Source organism: Ursus americanus, chromosome 11 (assembly GCF_024610735.1).
Source record: "Ursus americanus isolate L20-20 chromosome 11, mUrsAme1.1.p, whole genome shotgun sequence".
NCBI classification, from domain to species: Eukaryota; Metazoa; Chordata; class Mammalia; order Carnivora; family Ursidae; genus Ursus; species Ursus americanus.
In genome coordinates, this window is record NC_142137.1 from 40826119 (window position 1) to 40848053 (window position 21935).

Here is a 21935-nt window from a genome sequence, read left to right on the forward strand (position 1 = left end):
TCCATATCCTTATTTTTTTTGCTGTGGATACCATTGGCAGTCTAATAACTACCATAACTTCAAAGTGATGATGACCACACATGGTATATCAAGATGTCTGCAGCAACTATAATATTCCATAAAGATAGCTATGATATACTACATTCACAATTCCAGAAAATGGTAAATTTGTGTCAGAAGATGACAAAAACAAAAATATAATGTTTTTCCATCATAGATCTCTTGAATTCTATGTACAGACCAATGGACCTGTGGATCTGATATTAAAAACCTCAGGTTAGGGACACCTGGGTGGCTCAGTCAGTTAAGCGTCTGCCGTCGGCTCAGGTCAGGATCCTAGGACCCTGGGATCGAATCCTGCACTGGGCTCCTTGCTCAGAGGGGAGTCTGCTTCTCCCTCTGCCTCTGCTTCTCCCTCAGCTTGTGCTCACTCTCTCTCTGACAAATAAATAAAATCTTCAAAAAAAAAAAAAAAACCCTCAGAGAGCAAACAGAAAAATTCTACTTACTACAAAAAAAATTAAACTTCCTTTTCAAGATGAGGTTTATTTACTCTACCTTAGGAAAATTGTAATTTACATAAAGTCTAATAAGGTTTATTAACTCTTAGAAGAACATTTTATAAAAGGGAAAGGGAACCCACATTTAAATATGAACATGCTTGTCTTCCATTCTTTATACTTTTTGACTTTTTTAAAAAAATTAAGATTTTATCTTTTAGAGCAACTTTAGGTTCACAGCAAAATTGAGAAGGTACAGAAATTTCCCATGTATCCTCTGCCCCTACACATGTCTTGCCTCCCTTGTTATTAACATCCCCCACCAGCTTCGGACTTTTCTGAAAAACATGAAAACCAGATGCCTGCTTACAGCAGTAGAATATCCCCCTGATAAAAATGGACAGAGCTCCCGGATCAGTATTTAACTCATTCGCTAATTTCCTCAGAGTTCAGTAGTTTCATGTTTATGTACTTAGGCTTCCTTTGGCCCACCATCTCTTTGCTTTGGCTTTGTATTACAGAGGCAACTGTCCAGATGATTTTAGCCAAAATCCGCTTTGGACATTTTCTGGGGTTTATATATCCATGTGAGTCTTGTACTTTATTCATTAACATTTTATGTTAAGTTGAAATGTACACTAAACTTTGTTTACAGACAAATGTTTTAACAAAGAGACGTGATGACTGAGATATGTAGCCCTCAAATTTTTTGTTTTTGCTTTTGTTTTTGTTGTTGCTGAGGCTGAAATTAACTAATGTATTCATTGTTTAATTAAAATTTGAAATACATCAAACTACAGTTGTAAGTAAACTGTGCAACATCATAATAAATGATAATATATCTTGAAAATGCACATTTCACATCAAAATTAACCAAATTGATAGTAATCATAAGGCTATGTTAGGTTGAATAGGACAAAAGTGGAGAAAGAAATGGTTCTGGTATCTATTCATGATTTCTTATGTATCAGACATTGTATTATCTCATTCAATCTTCACAATAACTGTAAGAGGAAGGTATTATTATAATATTATTACTGGAAACCAAGATTAAGTAACTTCCCCAGGTCACACTAATTGACAGATATAGAATTCATACCCAAGTATTTCTGTCTCCCTATGAATAACACAGCTCTGGATATGTAGCTATGGAAAAAAGGAAACACAGCCATTACGGACACTATATCCAAGACATCTCATAACAGATTGACCTCAAGCCAATAAATATAAAGACACTGAACCTCACAGTTAGCTTTTTTTTCCCTTCAGATTTCCCTAAGGAGTTAGTTTCTTTTTTACTTTATTTTATACAAAGCTGAGTTAAAAGATCACTTTTTAAGGTGTAAAACTAACAAGTAAATGAGAAAGTTTGCATGACAGTTGAATTTGTTGTGAAGCTATTTTTAAAACCACATTGAAAAAAGGTATTTCTTTTTCAAGTTTAATTTTTTCAGCAAAAAAAAAAAGATATTTTATAAAAGACTCAACAACTTCTAAACCTGTAGCCCTAAATTTCTTCAGTTTTGTTTGTTTGGGTTGTTTTGTTATTACTATCAGATAACGCTACCAGAATGTCTTTTTGGAAGGAGAGGTTGTGGGGGTGGTGGGCTAATCACAATAGAGAAGAATCTTCTGTCTTTGTAAAAAAAATAAGGATTTTGGAATCTTTGTCATGCTCTTCTAGCTCTTTCTCTCTTTGCCTCTCTCTCAGCTCCAGGACTGCTGTGTACTTTGGGGTCACTAAAAGAGCAGCTAACCATTTGACACAGTGTTTGGATTCTCACCCCCACACAACAGACCCTCATTACCAAACTGTTAATCACTGCCAAAGGAGCAAGTCCCTTGACAGCTCTCAAGCCCCCATCCCCCAAAGTACATCTTTCCACACTTGGTATCAAATTGCATTGTGATTACAACAACACGGGAACTGGGTAGTTTAAACATATATTAGCGATGAAGAGGCTTTTTTCCAACTTGGATTTAAATTCTTCTTCAGCTATTGAGTGCATGTTTGCACATCAGTAAGTATAGAGTTTGAAATTTGTCCTTATAAACACGTACACATTATGCACAGCACACCTGACGCCCAGATCTCTTGGAGTCAAAACTCTATCTTGTAAGAGATCCGACCTTCCAATGTGGAGTTTTATATTTTCTTGGCATTGGAAATTGCCTCATCTTTTATTTAGGTATTAGGTTAATGACACAACTACTTATTCAAAAGAGAAAAGTTTGTCCCATCAATAGTCATTTTGTTTATTTGATGCCAAATATCCACATTGGCTGATGTTTTCCACCCACCCAGTAGACCCGTTGAAATCATCTGGTGTGTTTATAGTGTGTAGACAGAGCCAAGAGGTGAGGAGGGGAGGTTAAATTTGATTTTATAGAACAACCTGCGTGGCTCATTTCTGTTTCTGGCATATCTTTCTTTTTAATAGGTGATATTTTCATTTCCTAAAACTAAATATTTATTAAAAATGCAGTCTCTCAAGGGACAATGTAAGACTGAAGACAGTTACGTAAATAGAGCACTGTCATGTATTTATTTATTAGATTAGCAAAATGGGGTGCTCCTGCATTACAGCTGTTTGGTTCCTTTATTTTTATACCATTGTATCAAAGGAATTCCAAGTGACATGACATGGATTACCTTAAACCTGTTTATAGCCACCAAACCCTCTTGAAACAGAATTCTTAGTTGTGGAATATTAATAATATATGAATAAAAATATAAGTACTGTCTGATGATGATTGGTGTTAGTGCTTCTGTGGATATCTCAGTCCTCTTCCCAGTAACTAAATAATAGTACCAGTCAAGATTCTATTGGTTGTAAGTGCTGGACTCCCAAGGCAAATTGGCTTAAACTGAAAGGGAATATATTGCTTCACATAACTGGGAAGTCAAAGTAAAACCTGCTGTCTCTTGGCACTGTTGAACATAGGAGCTCAAATGTGAGCACAGACTGTCTAATTTTCTCTACCTCCCTGCTCTCTGGCTTTGCCTGGCTTTCCTCTGCAGGCTGGCTCTCACCATATGGTAAGCAAGACGGACCCTGGCAGAACCAGAACTTTATTTTTCTGGAAAGAGTAGTTCTTTCTTCCAGTGTCCACATATCAGTCCCTGAAAATACTTGCTTTGCCCTTTCTCTGATTGAAATACATGTTATCATTGGAATTATACTGTTTCCAGATTAATTCAGAGCAATAATTGGTACAGCCTCAGTGATATGCTCATTACTATGGCTTTTGGCAGATTGCAATGATCACAAGCCTACCAGGACTCTATGGGCTAGAAGAGAGATGATTCCTTCAAAGTCCTGCAGAAGCATAACTGACATACTCCCCCCATGCCACCCGCCAACACCAGTTCCCAACAAAAGGGGCACCAGCAGTTGACTTAATATTCACTAAATATAAAGTCAGGAATTCAGAAGGCTGCTATTATTTGCCCTTTCTCTCTGTCAATCTAAGTTCCTCCACACAAAGACATGGCTTGAACCAAGCCAGTTTCCTCACTGTCTTCATTCTGTTCTGTAGTCTGCATGCCATTTTCATCCTCCATTTTCCCAGGATTGATTTAGCTCTCTTTTTATCCATTCAATTGGATATTCAAATTACATGTATGTTTTAGGAAGCAATTCAAGCCTCCACGTAACACAAATCCTTACATAACTAACAAACATGCTTGAATTTCTTTTATTTCTTATAGCATTGTGTTATTCGTTTTTAATATATCTTTTATTGCCTCCAACAATATCACAAATAACTTTCTAAGTGTAAATTTTGCTTCCTTTGATATAATAATATGGCTGTCCACAAACACTGTGGAATGTGTGTTTTTATTCATATTTAGCAAGGAAGATAAAAATAAAAGGACAGAGAGAGAGGAAGAAAGGAAAGAGAGAAGAAGCCGGCTCTATTTCAAACAAGATCTGAGTGAGCCTTTCTTTCAGTAATAGTAGCACGGTCAGACTTGCCCACTCAAGGTTCAGTCCAGGGTCAGAGGAAAGGAATATTAATTAGGAAACCATCATTTGGCATACCAATTACCTGAGGCAAAATGAAATTAATAACAAGACCACTATTATATCTTATATCTAGTCCTGAACTGAAAATACTGTAAAGGATCAAATGTAAATGCAAATAGAATGGACTATAATGGAATTAAAGCATGTAATAAGCTGATGAAATGAAATTAAATGAGTAATAATTAATATATAACCCCTATTCAATTAGAATTAAGAGAGACTATTTTGCAACTCAAATGAATTTTATCTTATTCACAATGATTTTAAATAATATCCTAAGAGTTTATCTGATTAATCCTTGTGTTATATTATTAAGCCTAGTACAAAATTCCTAAAACAAGCAGTGTTAGATTGCTAAGAGATGATACGATTAAGTAGTACAAAGAAGATCATAGTAAAAAGAAACCCTCATTCCACTGAGACAATTCAACATAATGACTCATCAGTTTTCAAAAAGGAATTAAGAATTTGATTTCCAATCATCATGTTGAAGACATTTGTTTCCTTCTATCTTAATTATCAAGAAGTTCAGAGTGTCGGAAGGAAGAGAACATAGTTGATTGCATATTCATTCCCCATGATATCCGATAATAGTTTTCTATACCACGGAACAGCATAAGACTTCTAAAAAGGCAAAAATCTAAACTTAATGTGTGGGTCTTGACTTAAATGGATTATGTAGAACATTGGTGTTAAGATCCTCTTTCTATTTGCCCTTCTCCTTAGAAGGCTGTGGGGACAGGAGGGTCACTTAGCAAAAAGTGCTTCTGTTCTTTTGTCAAAAAACCTCATGGAAAAAGATCTGTGCCTAGATTTGAATGGTCCTGCATAAAGCCAAGAACTTTTCTTATCATCAACTAAGAGAATGTAATCTTTAAAAGTTTGGATGGCAATACCATTATTGTATCTCAAAAAGCATGTAACCAATGTCCACACATTCGGAATTGAATGTTTGATCCTGTAATTTTCTATGTCAGTTGTCAAAGTATTTGCCTCACAATCTGTATATGTGTGTGTGTGTGTGTGTGTGTGTATATATATACAGAGAGAGATAAAGAAAGAATTATTCACTTCAAGGAGACACTAAGCAAAAACAACTGCTTAAATTAATAAAATTTCAATTTTTTTTTCAGTATGAGAGATCCATCATAAGGCAATCCTTTCTGTGATGTTATTTCCCATAGGCTTCATTGAACAGTGATTAATGCATTTCTGTTATTATTGTTTTTATTATTCCAATGTTCGGAAGTTTGTTATTTCATAGGGAAGACTCACACTTCAAGTTTTTGGGGGGACTTTTTCCTAGCTGCGAACCTCATGTTTTTCCTGGACAGTAAAGCTGAAGGAAATTAGAAATGAGTAGAATGGAACAACATCAATAGATTGTTTAAGTTGCTAGAAGTTCTTTTTTTTTTTTTTTTACATGGTAACTAGAGCAATTCTAGAAATATCCTGAATAGAAAAAAAAAAGAAACCTGAGAAATACCTTTTTCCAGTTATCCTACTAGAATTTGAGATCATCAGATTTTTTTTTTTAAGTAGAACATGTTTAGACACTAAAAAATATTACCTGTAGGTAAGATAACCTTACAGGGTGATTTATGTCTAAGTTTTAAATCATGCCTCAAACATGGTTTTATTCTAGATACCATGCCTAATTAGAAGATAAAAGTACTAGAGGGAAGAGTATAATTTCTTGTGTATTCCCTCAGCATAATACCTGACCGATACTTTTTTATAACATATTATGACACACATTTTCCCAAAAGGCAAGGATTTGAAATTGAATATGTAAGTATTAATTCAGAAAATTTACCTTGTTTTTGAAATTGTAGGTCTCATATATTATTTATAGCCAATATGTAGGTCTGAAGTTTGAAATGTTTACCTAAATTAAGCAACTAAGGACATTATTGTCTTTTCCTGTAAACTATGCAGAAACAGAAATAATAGAATATTGTTGCATATTAAGTGATTCAACTTTAATTAAAGGGTCTGGGGGTTTGAATGTTGAATTCTGAATGGCCAAGACACTCAATATATAATACTCAACTATTTCATATTATGAATTAAAACACTAATCTATTTTTACATTTTTGGAAAATTATAGTTTAGCTCAAAATGTTATCTCTAAAACTAATTGAGGTTTAGCTCTTTGGGATAAATTAAATCAGATAAAAGATACTGAGTTAGAGTTTAAATTTTAAAAATAAACTATATTTGAAAGTATCTAAAAAATTGTGAAATACAGAAATGTTTGTTTATTTTACAGAATTTTCTCTTAACAGATTTTGCTTTAAAGTATTTCTGACAGATTTATGTGCCTTAAGAAATCCAGCATTCTGCCCTTTTTATTATATCAAGAAGAAATAGGAAGTAGTTGCTGAGTTTAACCCTTGTATGCCTGCAACTGCATTTTTAAGTAATACCTATCTTTAGATACGTTTGCACATACATATTTTGCTCTCAAAGATTTGAAATAATTTGTAATAGACAGACACCATAAAATAGAACTCTCCCATTCCAAAAAATGTAGTTAAAGTTGAGGACTCCTTCTTTATCTTCACTAATTCATACTTTATTGAATCATATTCTGCCAGAACTTATTACTTTCTAGGACAAAGTAAGACTTCTTTGGAACCCATATGAGCTTTTTCTTACTATGAGGACATTATTAAATAGAAAGCTGTAAATTTCCAAGCAGTTTTGAAAAATAAATCCAGAGCCGTTTTACCCCTAAGTATCCACACACTGCTAAAACTTTAATAATTAAACAAAACAGCAAAGCAGGAAAGGTTCCATGTACTATTTACTCTTAGTCCCTCAGTTTACAAAAAGGAAAAAAGAAGAGCCCGTGAACTGGTGTCAAATCCAAGCTAGAACCCAGTTCACCTTAATCCCAGGGCTCTTGCATCAAGCTATTTTGAAAATGGCATCCCAGGAAATGCTGTTTCCATAGATTCTTCTGTTCTGCTAATTTGATCTTTAGTCCACTAATACAATAATTTTGTCAGTTACTGTGTTTTCTTAAATTTTCCTTGGGAATTCGGTAAAATTATCTAAAAATTATTCTGCTATCCCATATAAATAAAGCACAAAGTTCCAGGTAGAAGACTTAAAGCTTCCAAAGGGAATTAATTTGCATTGGAGAAGTAATTTCAATAAAAAAGGGAGGTCCACTGGGTAGAAATTATCTTAGTCTTTGATCATCAAAGGGAATTTTTGAAATATGAAAATATAATAGTAATGTTAGACAATGTTTTTGTTTATATGATATCATTTGATCGTCAGGTAATCTAATAGGCATGATAAATACATAAAATGGAGGCTTAAATTTACTAACTTGCTTCTTGTAATAGAACTAGTTATTGTCAATGCTTGGGCATGAACCAAGGTGTTCCAACTCCAAATCACAATTCCAGCTTTCTTATTCTTTATCAAGTATTCATAAAAAATACTGCACAAATGCTTATGAATTCACCCTTAATATAGCGAATGAATTTCTCCCTGTTGTTTAAAGGTGTGAAATGCTTTTACATTCATTATCTCATTTGATATTAAGAACAACCCCATGAATTAGACAAGACAATTATTATTATGACTTCCATTTCATTAATGAGGAAACTGAGGGTCAGAAAGTTAAATGATTTAATGAAAGTCACACAGTAGATATGTGACAGAATCATGCTTGATCGTCTGTTTCTCACTCTACATTTAGCTGTCACAGTGAAAGCCCATATGCCTCCAAGAACTTAACTGATTCTGAGTTTTTAAGGATTGGTTAAACTTATTGCCCTCCAATACCACTTGATTTCTCCCTTAGCAAGGGATTCTTTTAAATAAACTCTTCCTGTTATTTAAAATGCATTCTCAGAGGTGCCCAGGATTCATCCAGGCTTTTGATTATGTCCAGACAGTCACTCCAATAGTTAAATATTTGTTCCACAATGACTTAAACACAAATGCAAAGTAGACAGACTAACCCAACAACATTTGCTTAATCAGCATTTTTAAACCCCTTCCTTGTAGATGTTGTTCTGAGGACTAAAATCTGCTTTCCCCTTTGAGTCTTTATGCTATATAATGGAGATGGCTGGAAGCCATTAAAACAAAACAATCTGTGTATCCTCAAGGCAGAATAAAAATGTAAGTTCATTTTAAGCATGACACTGCTATGAAGCTGATGCTGTGCTTTTTTTGATTAATCTCCATGTGTATATTCATTTTATGCAATATGTTGTATGACAGTAGCTTTCCATTTAGCAAATTAGTTTCTGCTTTAATTCAATGGGGATGAAAAATATTAAAATCTACCCTTTTTGCGAGACATTTCCATTTCGAGAGGCCTTGTTTCCAAGAAAAGCATCATTTTGAAGTATACAATAGACATTCTAGCTCAAAAATGGAATTACTTCTGTTTAAACTGGATCTCATGAGTAATTATAGATTTGTGGTAGCAATAATATTACTGAAAACAATTAATACTGTCTTGAATTTTAAAATATTTCCATGTAAAGAAGAAAAATGATATCATCTTGGGGTTGCTTTAAAAACGATATAAGGGGGCGCCTGGGTGGCGCAGTCGTTAAGCGTCTGCCTTCGGCTCAGGGCGTGATCCCGGTGTTCTGGGATCAAGCCCCACATCAGGCTCCTCTGCTAGGAGCCTGCTTCTTCCTCTCCCACTCTCCCTGCTTGTGTTCGCTCTCTCGCTGGCTATCTCTGTCTCTGTCAAATAAATAAATAAAATCTTAAAAAAAAAAAAAAACGATATAAGGACTCCAGCAGTGAAACAGAATTTTATAAGTTTGCTTCAGGGTTTTGATGCTGATGTTGAGTAGTCAGCAGGGGGTGGGGGGCTGGGATGGGGTGGTTGAGTGGAAAGAAGGTTGTTATTAAATTGTGTGTCCCTGGTAGTTTCATTCCCCTAAGGAACTTTCAGAAACCTTGTTTCTGGTGCTGATACAAGTGCCAGACTACAGTTTTCACATTATAAATTACCCTTGTTTTGTTAAAGCTTAAATTATTTTTATTAGCTGGTCACCTGGGATGTGAGCAAGAGTCAAGTTAAAACTTTCAGATAAGCAAAGCAGCTGTTGGAATCAGCTTTCTCTTTGTCCCTTTTACCACACACTCTGCCTCCTGCCTTTCTCCATCTAATCTCTCTCTCTCAATCAATCACTCTCTCATCTCCCCTTTTCTCCATGAAGAAATAAAGTGGCAGGACACAGGAGTTTTAAGATATACCTTGCAAGACCAAATAGATAAATTTTCCATCATGACAAGAATCTATGGGTAGCAGGGCAAGTGGTATGGCTGTCCTGTTCTCCAGCACGTGAACCTTAAAGATTCAGCAATGAAACCAAAAACTTTCTAGTGGGATGACACAGGAAGAATAGGAATTTGTTCATCAAATCACTTGAAAGAAATTTTGTTCCATATAGGAAAACCTAGTAGTTAAAAACAAAATTGACTGGAGAGCTTTCATTTTTCATTTAAGTAAATATTTGGTAATTATGGAAATTGGGAAAATGTGTAAAAGTAGGAGGAAAAAAATTAAATAGTAACCAAACAAAGATAACTATAATTTTGGTGTTTTGTTTGCAGTATCTTTGGAATGGATAGTGTATATGTACCCATCATATATGTATTTATCATACATATTTTTCTGTTTTTTATTATTATCATATCATTGTTATCATCATGTTACATAATAATTCTTATGGCTGCGTAACACCCCATAGAATGAATTTCCATTCTATGAATGGATTTATTGTAATATTTTCTATCACTGGGCAATTAGTTTATGTCCATATATATTTGTGATATTTCATATCAAAATTCTGCTCTTTGTGCATAATATTTTAATTTGATAGTTCAGATTATTTCCTTGGTTATATTCCTAGAAGTGGAATTGATTTGTTACAGAGTGTATATTTTTTAACATGAGAAGAGTGTGGTTTTAGAGAAAATAAGCATCATAGCTATGATGCATTCTGCACCAAAAGAGTTCTGATATGCTATTACACTACTACTCAGTGTATGAAATAATTTGCTTTCTCAAATGGAACATCATATATTAGATTGTTAAAAGCACACAGAAACCTCCACCAATATTTAATTATAAGCACTCCATTTTATGAAGAATACTGTTCATCAGAGTACAACTTGAGAACTAAAATGGTTAGGTATCTACAAGCTATTAAAAAATGATTTTAAGATTTAAGTTTTTTTATCCTGGACATCTTATGGGGAAGGACGGTAAGCATAGCATACAAAAATCTTTTCATTATATCATTTTAAAAGGCCATACCAGAACCAACAAGTAAAACTATAAGGAAACAGCTTCTGATTCCTTCCACAGAGCTATTTTTATAATTAGCTTTCATCCAAATCGAAAGAGCTGCCTTTATAGACCATAGGTCTTTCAAACATATGTTTCATCTGCTTTTTGTGTAAGGGGCTTCTATCCTGTGTGAGAGGATGAGCTATTTCCCAAAATAAAATTTGGCAATTCTATGATATTTAAATACATTTTAAATATTTCTGAAAACTATTTTTAAACTTGTTATTTAGAACTTTTTCTATGTAATAATAAGTTTAAGGACTAGATATAATGAATGAACCCATATGTAGAAGAATACCACATTTTAACTGTGGGAGATTTTGCCAACACTCTTGTCTATCTCTGTTCTCATCAAACTCCATGAACAAAATAGAAAGAAATGGCCAAGGTTGTGATTTCTCAGGGAATCACATTCTAGAAATAAAATATGAAATTTTTCTTGACACAGTACTGAATGACTATCGCTTTGTGAAAATGGCTTTGATAACTTTTTGAAATTTTACAGAATACAGGCATAGCAGGTAAAAGTGGGATAGAAGTTATGTGAGGAAAAGATAAGAAACTTATAATTATATGGTATCACCAAACCCCTACCTATAGAAGATTCACGATCCTTGTGTAGAATGCATTTGGTCATACAAGTCTCCATAATCCTAAAGACCTATTACCAGTTATAATTGTAAGGTGCAGTTATTACCAACCCCACTCGCTGGGGCAAATCAACAAAAGAGAGCTAGCCAAACATTGAATTCTTGCATTCCTAAAATAGTTTCAAGAAACCTCTTGAGATCCAATATCTGATTCTTCAGACTATCTTGGGAGAAGGAAAAAGGAAGTCAGAACAAAGTCATACATATTCTGATACAAAAATAAATAAACATGGTTTTAAAAGTGAAAAAAAGATGATGGACAAGAACAAACATACCCTTAGAACTATAATGTGTTTGGTCTTAAAAACTCGAAGGCAACAAGAGATTTTTATATTAAGATGTGACAAATTCCTCACAGATGGGAAAAGATATAAAATGCTGCTTTGTAAGCAGTCATTTTAACCAGAAAGGATTTTCTCATACAATGGCAATACACACTGAGTGGCAAATGATAAAATAAATAGATAGCTAGTCAAGAATATTCCACTATATTCATCTAGAGGCCAAAGCCACTAGCATAATCTCTACATTTGAAACAAAGTCTCTTAGTTTCAGAATGGCCACACAGAGAGATTTTATCCATCTGCTTCTGGGAAGAAGCTTCTTCATGCTGTTGACATAGTCTAGGGGTGTGTAACATGGGAACTCACCTAAACAAGGCTGCCCACCTAAACAAGCATGTTCCTTGAAGGGCAATTGCCCTCAATGCTTGAGTTTAGTATCCTCTGCCCCTCTGCCCAGCATTTCTGCAATGTTCCTCACTCATTGCCTGTGCCTTGGCTAACTGGCTAATTGGTATCAATCAGATTTACTACGTTTTCTTTTGTTTCTTTGCTTACTTGTAATCACAGCAGGGTACTTTATTTTATCTTGCTCATTCATTGCCAGGTCACTGAGTGTCATAGGAGGACAAAGGGGATCACACAGAATTAGGGATAAATAAATGAAAAATGTATTTGATTCTCAAAACGTTTGAGAACAATGAGCTCTGAGAAGAGAACAAATTACCTACATTTTGGGGATTGTTAACTCCCTAAGTTCCTTAGGTACCACTTAGTACAGTTTCCCAAGCACTAGTTTAGAGAAAACAATAGCAGCTCATGACTCCACTGTTATTCTTCCATGAGAAAGCATATTCAAATTTATTACCGAGTAATTATAAAATGATTGCTTTTCATCACTGATAGCAATTACGATTGCATTTCACATTTCCTCATTTTGTGCAGATGGGACCCACACATCAAGAGTGATACAGCTCTCAGCTTGTCTTTAGCTCTCTACCCCCATTCTCACATAAAAGTCATCACTGGTGGAGTGTAGAGTCACAGGTCAGGAAGGAAATGTGATGCCATAATACTCAGGATAACAATAGCACTCAAACACCGAAGGAGAAAGAGAACTGGAAGAATAACCACAAGGTTGGGATGAGAGTGGGAAACAGAATCTATGCCAAAATTCTAACCATTGCAAGGGAGAAAAACATAGAGTGATTCAAAGATAAGTCTTATGAAATAGCAAGTTTCGATTTTAGAAATCTGAAAAACTTCATTGTCTTGTGAAAAATACTATGTGAACACACTGTCAATTAGATTTTCCAGTTTCTAATAGGTGCGAGTAATATCTGAAAACAGCAGCAATGCTCCAGTATACTCTCTTCCAGCATAATGCAAGAATTTGGTGGGTTGAAAGAGTTAACTTACTTTGATAATCAAAGATATGCATTCACTTCTTACTCGCAGGAACAGGTTACATTTTTAAAATTTCAAAAACCAGCCATCTCCATGTATGTCGAGATCAAAACTATGTTCCAACTTGCTTAAAATCAGATTCCACTTTGTTATTAATCTCCCCTCTCCTTCCCCTTCACAAAAGCCCTCTGCTTTGCCAGCTGTATACCATATTGAATCAACTTGCATTGAAATATTCACGTAGTCTGTGAGTCTGCTCTGAAATTCCCATAGGTGTCTTGACTTAGATTATACCTATATATGGAAATCACATATGGCTACACCCCTGGAAAATGCTATATTTAATCCTCTGTCAAGGTGCTTGTTTGGAGATGACCTCTGAAACTGACATCTCTCACCTTTGTTCTTAGTAGAAATAGACTGCCCCATATTACTAGATAAATGTCATCCTGTATGTCAACAGTTTGAACTATTTTTTTGCCTAATAGTTAATACCTTTACAAAAGTGCTATCCTGCATATAAATGAGGGCCTTTTGACTCATACAATTATTTTGTTGGCCTTCTGTAGGAATGTGTGTCTAACCACTGTCATAGAACTCATTACACTTTTATTTATATGACTTACTATTATATTCTAACTTAATATAATATATTATTATTTATTATTATATTGTTATTAATTTAATATGCTTATTATTATATTCTAATTATCTGATGACTCAGATTAGCTTTTAGCTAACCGAGAATAGGGACCATGCTTTGTCTTTGTATCCACAATGCTTTGCATTTGACAATGACATGAACATGATGTTTGCTCAGGGAATATGTGAACATTGACTATGCATGCCTGGAAAACATATCTTTACTTGTTTTGGATTCAATGCCAGTATCACCAAAGAAGTTAAGAATGAAGTTTAACTGACAATCAAAGGCTAGAACGAAACCATATTTCTTCAGTCAAATACAAATCTTTGCTGCCTATCTAGGAGCATCAAAATTGACAACAAAAATTATAATATTTAGTGTTATAAAAATAGTAAAATTCTCTGATTAAGATTTGCCTTCTGTGTACTCAACTATTTTTCTTGCCTTTTAGGTACTTGAAACTTTGTAGCCTGATAAAATTATTAATGATAAGCAGAATCAAAATGTTTTTTAACTTAGGTGCAATGGGGAATTTCATGAAAAAAAATTAAAACATTAATTTTAAATTTGAATACAATTTTTAAATGATTGTTTTATAGAGATAACACTCATTTTACGTATTAGTAATATCCCATCCCATTCTAAATTGAAATACACTGGAAACACATCAGATCTAATTATAATTGTCATTCTCCTAAGACTATGCACGGCATTTTTCAAATCTAGATTCAAGATGGAGAATTGCTTAAATCTGTCACCTTAGTACATTGTACCTCTTATTATACAAGTGAGATTACACTTGAACTTTGGCCTTGACTACTATCTTAAGACAAAATAGCACAATATGCACCCATAAAATTGAGACCAATTCAGTGTCTTCCAAGCCCTGATAGTTTCTTTAATAAAATGGAAGGAATGAATTCTGAGCTACTCAACAAACATTCTGATTTAAAAAAAGATCTTAAGAGCTTACCATACCCTCTCTGTGCATTAAATTCTGAAATACTAAATCAACCACCAATTATCAGATGTGTGATTCAAGAACTATAGAATATCTAATATTAAATATATGTTAAACTAGTGATCAGTCAAATCCTTATAATCACTAAATGAACTTCTCCCAAAGAACAAGCATACACACATATCTATTGCTTAAATTATCACCTGCACTTTGTTGTTGAATCTTATTTCTTACAGATGAAAATGGGTTAATTGTGTTTTTTAAAAATCCATTGGAATGGGAGAATTTCCACTTTGTTCCTAGAGTTTAGAGGCCACCTATGAAAGTCTTTCCATATTATGCCAAAAGATGGTTGGGGAAGTGCTATTTCCAAAAAGATAAATTTATCTAAAACCTTTCTCCACATTAAAATCACAATCCGAAATGAGAAAATGACCTTGACTTCTTTTTGTATTCTATTTGTATTTTAATTTCTTGTGGAGTTTTTGATATCATCATGGGTTCTTGCCGAATGAATTATGTCAATATTTGCAAGAGCAGCCAGTAAACAAGTATTGATGCAGTAAAGCTTTGGGACAGAAAGACACTGTACTCCAGGAAGAAAAGAAATGCATACTTTATTTTAATTTAACAATAATTCCCCTTCTTAATATCTCATAGAATGCTACTTCCTAGTTGGTAATTATGACAGATGCTGTGAGTAATCAAATCGAACTATTCTAACCTCTCCCTCCACATACGTGCGTATCTTGCTAACAGAAGTCTCTTTTGTTCAGATACTGGTCTGTCATCAGTGTGTTCTGACAAGGTACACCCTTCCCCTATTTCAAAGGGGTCTCAACCAATCATGAAAGACACATAAGTTACAATGAATGACCTAAAGGTGGTCATAGTATCCAGTTTTGAAAATAAGACCTAAAATGTGAAAAGAGCCCTAGCAGTAGAAGGGAGAAGATGTACTTTCTGATAAACCAGAGAATAATTGGGAAGTGGCCTTTTTTCCTTCCTTTTTTCTTTCTTTCTGGTTGTGTAAAACTAGAATGCTTAAAACTGCTGCAGCGATTTTGTGATCATGAATTGAAAATTCAGAGGAAGGATAAAAAGCCAAAATGCTGAGAAAAATAAAAGGAAAGAATAGAAAAAAGTCTGAGTCACTGTACTGGCTCTAGAATTACCAGAATTCTTTTTTTCTTCCCCCAAATATTCTATTACTTGCAGCTAAACACATCCAGATCCAAAATTGATGTGAAGTTTTAGAAAATTAGAAGTTGAGCCAATAGGAAAATACATTCAATTTTGTTTTTTTGGTTGAAAATAGAAACTAAATGCCCTTTGATGTTGGGGCGTCTGGGTGGTTCAGTCGGTTAAGTATCCAAATCTTGATTTCTGCTGGGTTCAAAATCTCAGGGTCATGTTATCAGCCCCATGTGGGGCTCCGTGCTCAGTGCAGTTTGTTTATTCCTCTCCCTCTGTTCCTCTCCCCACTTGTGCTCTCTCTCTCTCAGATAAATAAATAAAATCTTTTTAAAAAATAAGATAAATGCCCCTTGATGTCATCATGCACAAAGTTAATTATTGCTTGAGGTGATGACAAGAGCCGTCAAGTTACTCCAATTATCAGTTGTCCTCAAACTCGGGCAAAACTGAAGTTGAGATGCAACATCAGGGGATTCCGCAGTTGAAAGCCATATGACTGCTCCATGACCTTGTCATCTTATCATCTCACCAATGAATGGACTCTAGGCATTGGAACTATGTTCTCTCCCACTAAATATAAACACCGTTTAATGAATGAGTCAGCAAAAAAAATGAAAAGGGATTTCCATTAACATCCCTTTATGCAATAACTCAAGAAATAGCACCATGAACTTAGGGGCAATATTATGATATAAATTAACAAGGTAAATACTTAGGGGAAGGGAAGATATTTTCAATTCTTTCTTCTCTAGAATTCTTAATGTTTTTAATCAAATTTTTTGTTGTTGTTTTAGAGAAAGAGAGAGAGTGTGCACACAAGTGGGGGGTGGGGTGGGCAGAGGGAGAAAGAGAGAATCTTAAGTAGGCTCCATACTCAACGCAGAGCCCCACATGGGGCTCAATCTAATGACCCTGAGATCATGACCTATGCCGAAATCAGGAGTCAGTAGGGCACTTAACTGACAGCCATCCAGGCTCCTAGAGTTCTTAAATTTTTAAAATTGATAATGGAAGGTACCCCAGTGTCCTGCAGTTTTCTTCTTGGTAAAATATATGGTCTAATAAATACTGATATAAGAACAATCATGGTGGGACAAAAGGACACTTTTTTTTTTCATTTAAATCTCCAATTATGAATTCAATTGTTCCAGTATTGGCAAAACTACTTATAAATGATTGTCATTGATTAGACATAAAATATTTAAGCTTTAATCTTCTCAAATTCAAAGTTTCAAATTAGGATTGTTATTAAATTTTTGTTGTAAAATTTTGTTTTTAATAAAGTTTTGTTGTAAATTTTTATAGATAAACTTGTTATATCCAAACCAAGTATATTTTGTTTTTAATAAAGTTTTGTTGTAAATTTTTGTAAATAGATATAATTGCTATATCCAAACCAAGTATATAGATATTCTGGATATATCTATATGTGTTTTTCATCGTTGCTCTTAATTTTGTTTGTTTCTGGAGAAGAATGCTAGAAGGAGGAAGATTGTGGTTGGAATGCTAAGATCTCCTATAAGACAAAAATGCTAAACATCATCCCCACTGTTAGATTGAAATTATATTTTTGTAGTTAAGTTTGGTCTTCAGCCGAACTGATAGATATGTGTGTTTAATACTGTTTTCTTGTGAGGGAGTAAGCTCTTACCAGAGCAGTTACTGTTGTTACAAAAATGCAGATACAAAATTGAACATGTAAGTGACAATAAGGAAAAATGAATGGCCTCCTTCCTGCCAGAGGCTCATGCTCAGTGGAGCCCTTCTTAGAAAGATTTCTAAGCGATTATTCAATATGTCATTGAACTCACATTTCTGTCTAGATTCTACCTTGATGACATGCTAACCCTCTCATAAGGAGCGCATTCAGAACTTTTAACCACATAGGAATCAGTTTCAAGAACTTGTCACACAAGTAAATGATAAAGATAAATAGCACATGCCAAACAAGAAGAAAAGAATTAAGAGCAAAGAGATAAATTTACTTCTGACTTTGAAGTCCAGTAAATAATCTTCTTGTTGCTCATATAAATCAATTCACAATTCAAATTAAGCTCAGGGATACTTAGTAAAAACAGGAATGTGCCAATCAGATTCTGGGTAACGATGTGAGAAATGAGATGCAAAACTGCCTACTATTTTGTAATCTCAAAACATATTAAAACAAGAACAGAATTGAAATCCATGGTGCATGTTCCCATTGCTGATTGTCTGTCTTTTCTTTGCAGTATCCATCACAATTTCCTCTGTGAACATTATTTACGTATCTATTTTCTTCCCCAGATCTTGCGCACCTGGAAAAAGAAGTCACATTTTTCCCTCAAATATTAATCCTCTAGAAAACCTAACCCAGGTCTTTGTATACAGTAAATACCAATATATTTTCCCCCTATGTCACATAAATGCATTTAAGTGTTTCCTACACCCGACTACTATTTCCTCTATTATTTTCTCATGTTATATTTAATATAGCTTGTTTTATCATCAGGAGAACTTCTTAAGGTTTTTAAAATCTCAGGTTTCTAAATTTTGGTCCTGGAGATAATTTTAGGGCTATTCAGGTACTGGATTTTCCTTTTCCATAATGAGTTGAGAGTTTTCCACTCTTTGGGAAATCTTCACGCTTGTAAGGTTTAGCTGAAAAGGTCACAGGCCTGACTTTACATATTATCTAATCATATAGTACTTGGGCTTTGGTGAAGAAATATCCTCACAAATCAAAAATTTCCTGACAACATCTGGGACCTGACAATTTATAATGGATTATTTTTAACTTGCTCTAGATATTAAGATGGCCCCTCCCTCTTTTTTTTTTAAGTAACCCATACATATAGCACAATTTCTACATTAAAGTTGCATCTTTGTAGGAAACAGGCAGAGTGTTTAACCAATGATATACCTGACTTCGTTCCAAACCAAACAACACAGCCTTTTTTATTTTTACCCAAGCCTCAGGCTATCTGAAAGTATTAGAGTTAATGTGCAATCAGGTAAGTAAACCCATATTACATATCTGTAATTTTCATCCAGTAGAAAGAAAATATTACATTACAAGCCTCCATAATTGCATTCAAATGTAATCAAATACAAAACTTTAAGAACCCAAATCCTTTGAGTTACAAGATCTCTTTTTCTATACATTTAACCAGTCTTAACAGTTGCAAAAAGAAGTTGAAATAAATTTTAAGACACTAAAAAAACTAAGATTGCCGTATATTGTAACTGCCAGCTCCTGGCTCGAATTCTTTTACAGCACTGCCTGTACCTGCCATTTATGTGTTTAAACAACAAAGGTCTGGGCAGGGGTGCATTTTCAAAACATCTATTTGTAACTAGGAAAATAGCCCTTTGTAACCAAATAAAGTTGTTTTGGCTGGGGTGTTGGATGAAAATACTACTATAATAAATAGGAGTTATACATTTCTTTTTTGATCTATGAATCAAGAATAAAGGGTTCTTGCTTAGCATCAAAATTGAGGAAATCTGAATTAAAAGAAAAGTCTTAGAAAGGAGATTTATCAACACTATGACTATGATCCAAACTTTGAATATTTAAAGTATATTATGTTAAAAATAACTCTATCTAAGATGGCCTGCTTCCTTCCTTCTTTAATTTTTTTTTTTTTTTATCATGGGGAAAATACAGAACCACTTGAAAAATAAGGATTAGAAACGAGGGTAGATGCTACTAAATAATGTTGAGTCCATCTGTTCCACTCTATTCCAGACTATGTAAAGAGAAACAGTATATAAAGGGGTTGGAGACATAAAATATACTAAAATGTTACAGAACTTCTTGGCCAACAAAGATTTTCCTCTGTATTCCCCATATTGTATGCATTAGAGTTTCATTTGAAGTAAGCATTGCCACTTTTAAAATACAAATGTTATCTTCATAATATGATTTGTTAAAATGAGAAGTTGTCATTTGACAATTTTTTCCTCCCAAGAATAATTATAAAGACCATTGGACAAAAATACACACTAAACTGCTTTGCTGCCCTCTAACAGTTTGAAGGCATTTGAGAAAATCTATGGCAACTATGGGGCAAATCCTGGGTAGAAGGGGAGTGCACTGAGATGAATATTACAGGAAAGCCATTGATTTTCCTCTTGAGCACTTGCCGATTCAGATTGTAGGGCACAGAGCTTCATGTGGCTGCATGGAGCTCAAACTAGACTCTCTCTGCCAGGAAAACAGAAATTGGAGCTCAGAGTTGCCAGGTGGGCCAGAAATGGGGGGTGAATATCTCAGAGAAAGGGAGCCACAGCAATGTCATCCTGAGGCAAAATGCAATAAATGACATGAAGAATTTAATATTGTGTTTAACAGCAAATTAGACACAGCAAGGAAGAGGACGAATAAACTATAATATAACTTAGTAGAACATTACCAGATTAAAGCACAGAGAAAATAAGAGGACTTGGGAAAACATAGCAGACCATTAAAGATACATGAGACATTGTAAAATGGTCTAATGTAACTGGAGTCACAGAAGGAGAGTAGAAAGGAGTAAAGAAGAATTATTTAAACAAATACTGGCAGCAAATTTGCCAAAACTGATAACTGAATGAAGCATAGATTCAAAAATTTGAAACAGGGTAACTATAATGATAACCACATCTGAGAATGTCACGGTAATAACACTGAAAACCAAAGACCAGAGAGTATCTTAAAAGTAGGCAAAAACAAGAGTAACAAAAAGACCAACAGTTGACTTCGTAACAGAAAAAATAGAAGCCAGACATCAACGTAATTACATCTTAAAATTTTGAAAGACTATAACTTCAAGCCTAGAATTGTATACCCAGTTAAAGCATTTTCTTAAAAATGAAGGTGAAAAAAAAATGAAGGTGAAATAAAGGTAGGTCAGACAAACAAAATCTGAGAGAATTGGTCACCATCTGACACACACTAAGAGAAATATTAAAGGTAGTTTTTCAGTCTAGAAATAAGATTACAAATGGAATCATTGTAAAAAATTACAAGTATAGAAAAGGGTGAATATGGGGAATAAATCAAAATGTACATTGACTGTTTAAAACAACAACAACCAAGTAAATAATTATAATATTACTACTGTGTGAGATGGAAAACCTATGTAAAACTAAAATGTATATCAATAGCACAAATGATGAGAGATGAGTAAATGGAGGAAAAGTCTACATTGCCCTGTTTTGCAAGGCCAACATAACCCTGATACCAAAGCCAGACAAGGACACAACAAGAAAAGAAAATTATAGGTTAATATCCTTGATGATACAAAAATCTTCAACAAAATATTGGCTAACCAAATTCAACAATATGTTAAAATAATCATACACTGTGATCAAGGGAGATTTATTCCAGTGATGCAAGGATGGTTCAATGTCTCCAAATCAATGAATGTGACACTCCACATTAATAAAATAAAGGGTAAAAATCTTATGATCAACTCAATAGCTGCAGAAAAAGCATTTGACAAAATTCAACATCCATTCATGATAAAAACTCTCAACAAACTGGGTATAGAGGGAAAATACCTTACCATAATAAAGGCCATATATGACAAGCCCAGAGCTAACATCATACTCAATGGTGAAAAGCTGAAATCTCTCCCTGTAAGATTAGGACCAAGACAAGGATGTCCACTCTCACAGTTTTTCTTTGAGATAGTACTAAAAGTGCTAGGGAAGGCAATTGGGAGAGAAAAAAACAAAAATGTATCAGATCAGAATGGAAGAATTAAAATTGTCTTTATTTGCAGATGACATGATTTTATATAGAGACTCCACCAGAAAACTGTTCAAACTAATACACAAATTCAGTAAAGTTGTAGAATACAAAATCAATATACCAAAAATCAGCTTTGTTTCTATATACTAATAACAAACTATTAGAGAAAATAAGAAAATATCCATTTATAACTGCATCAAAAA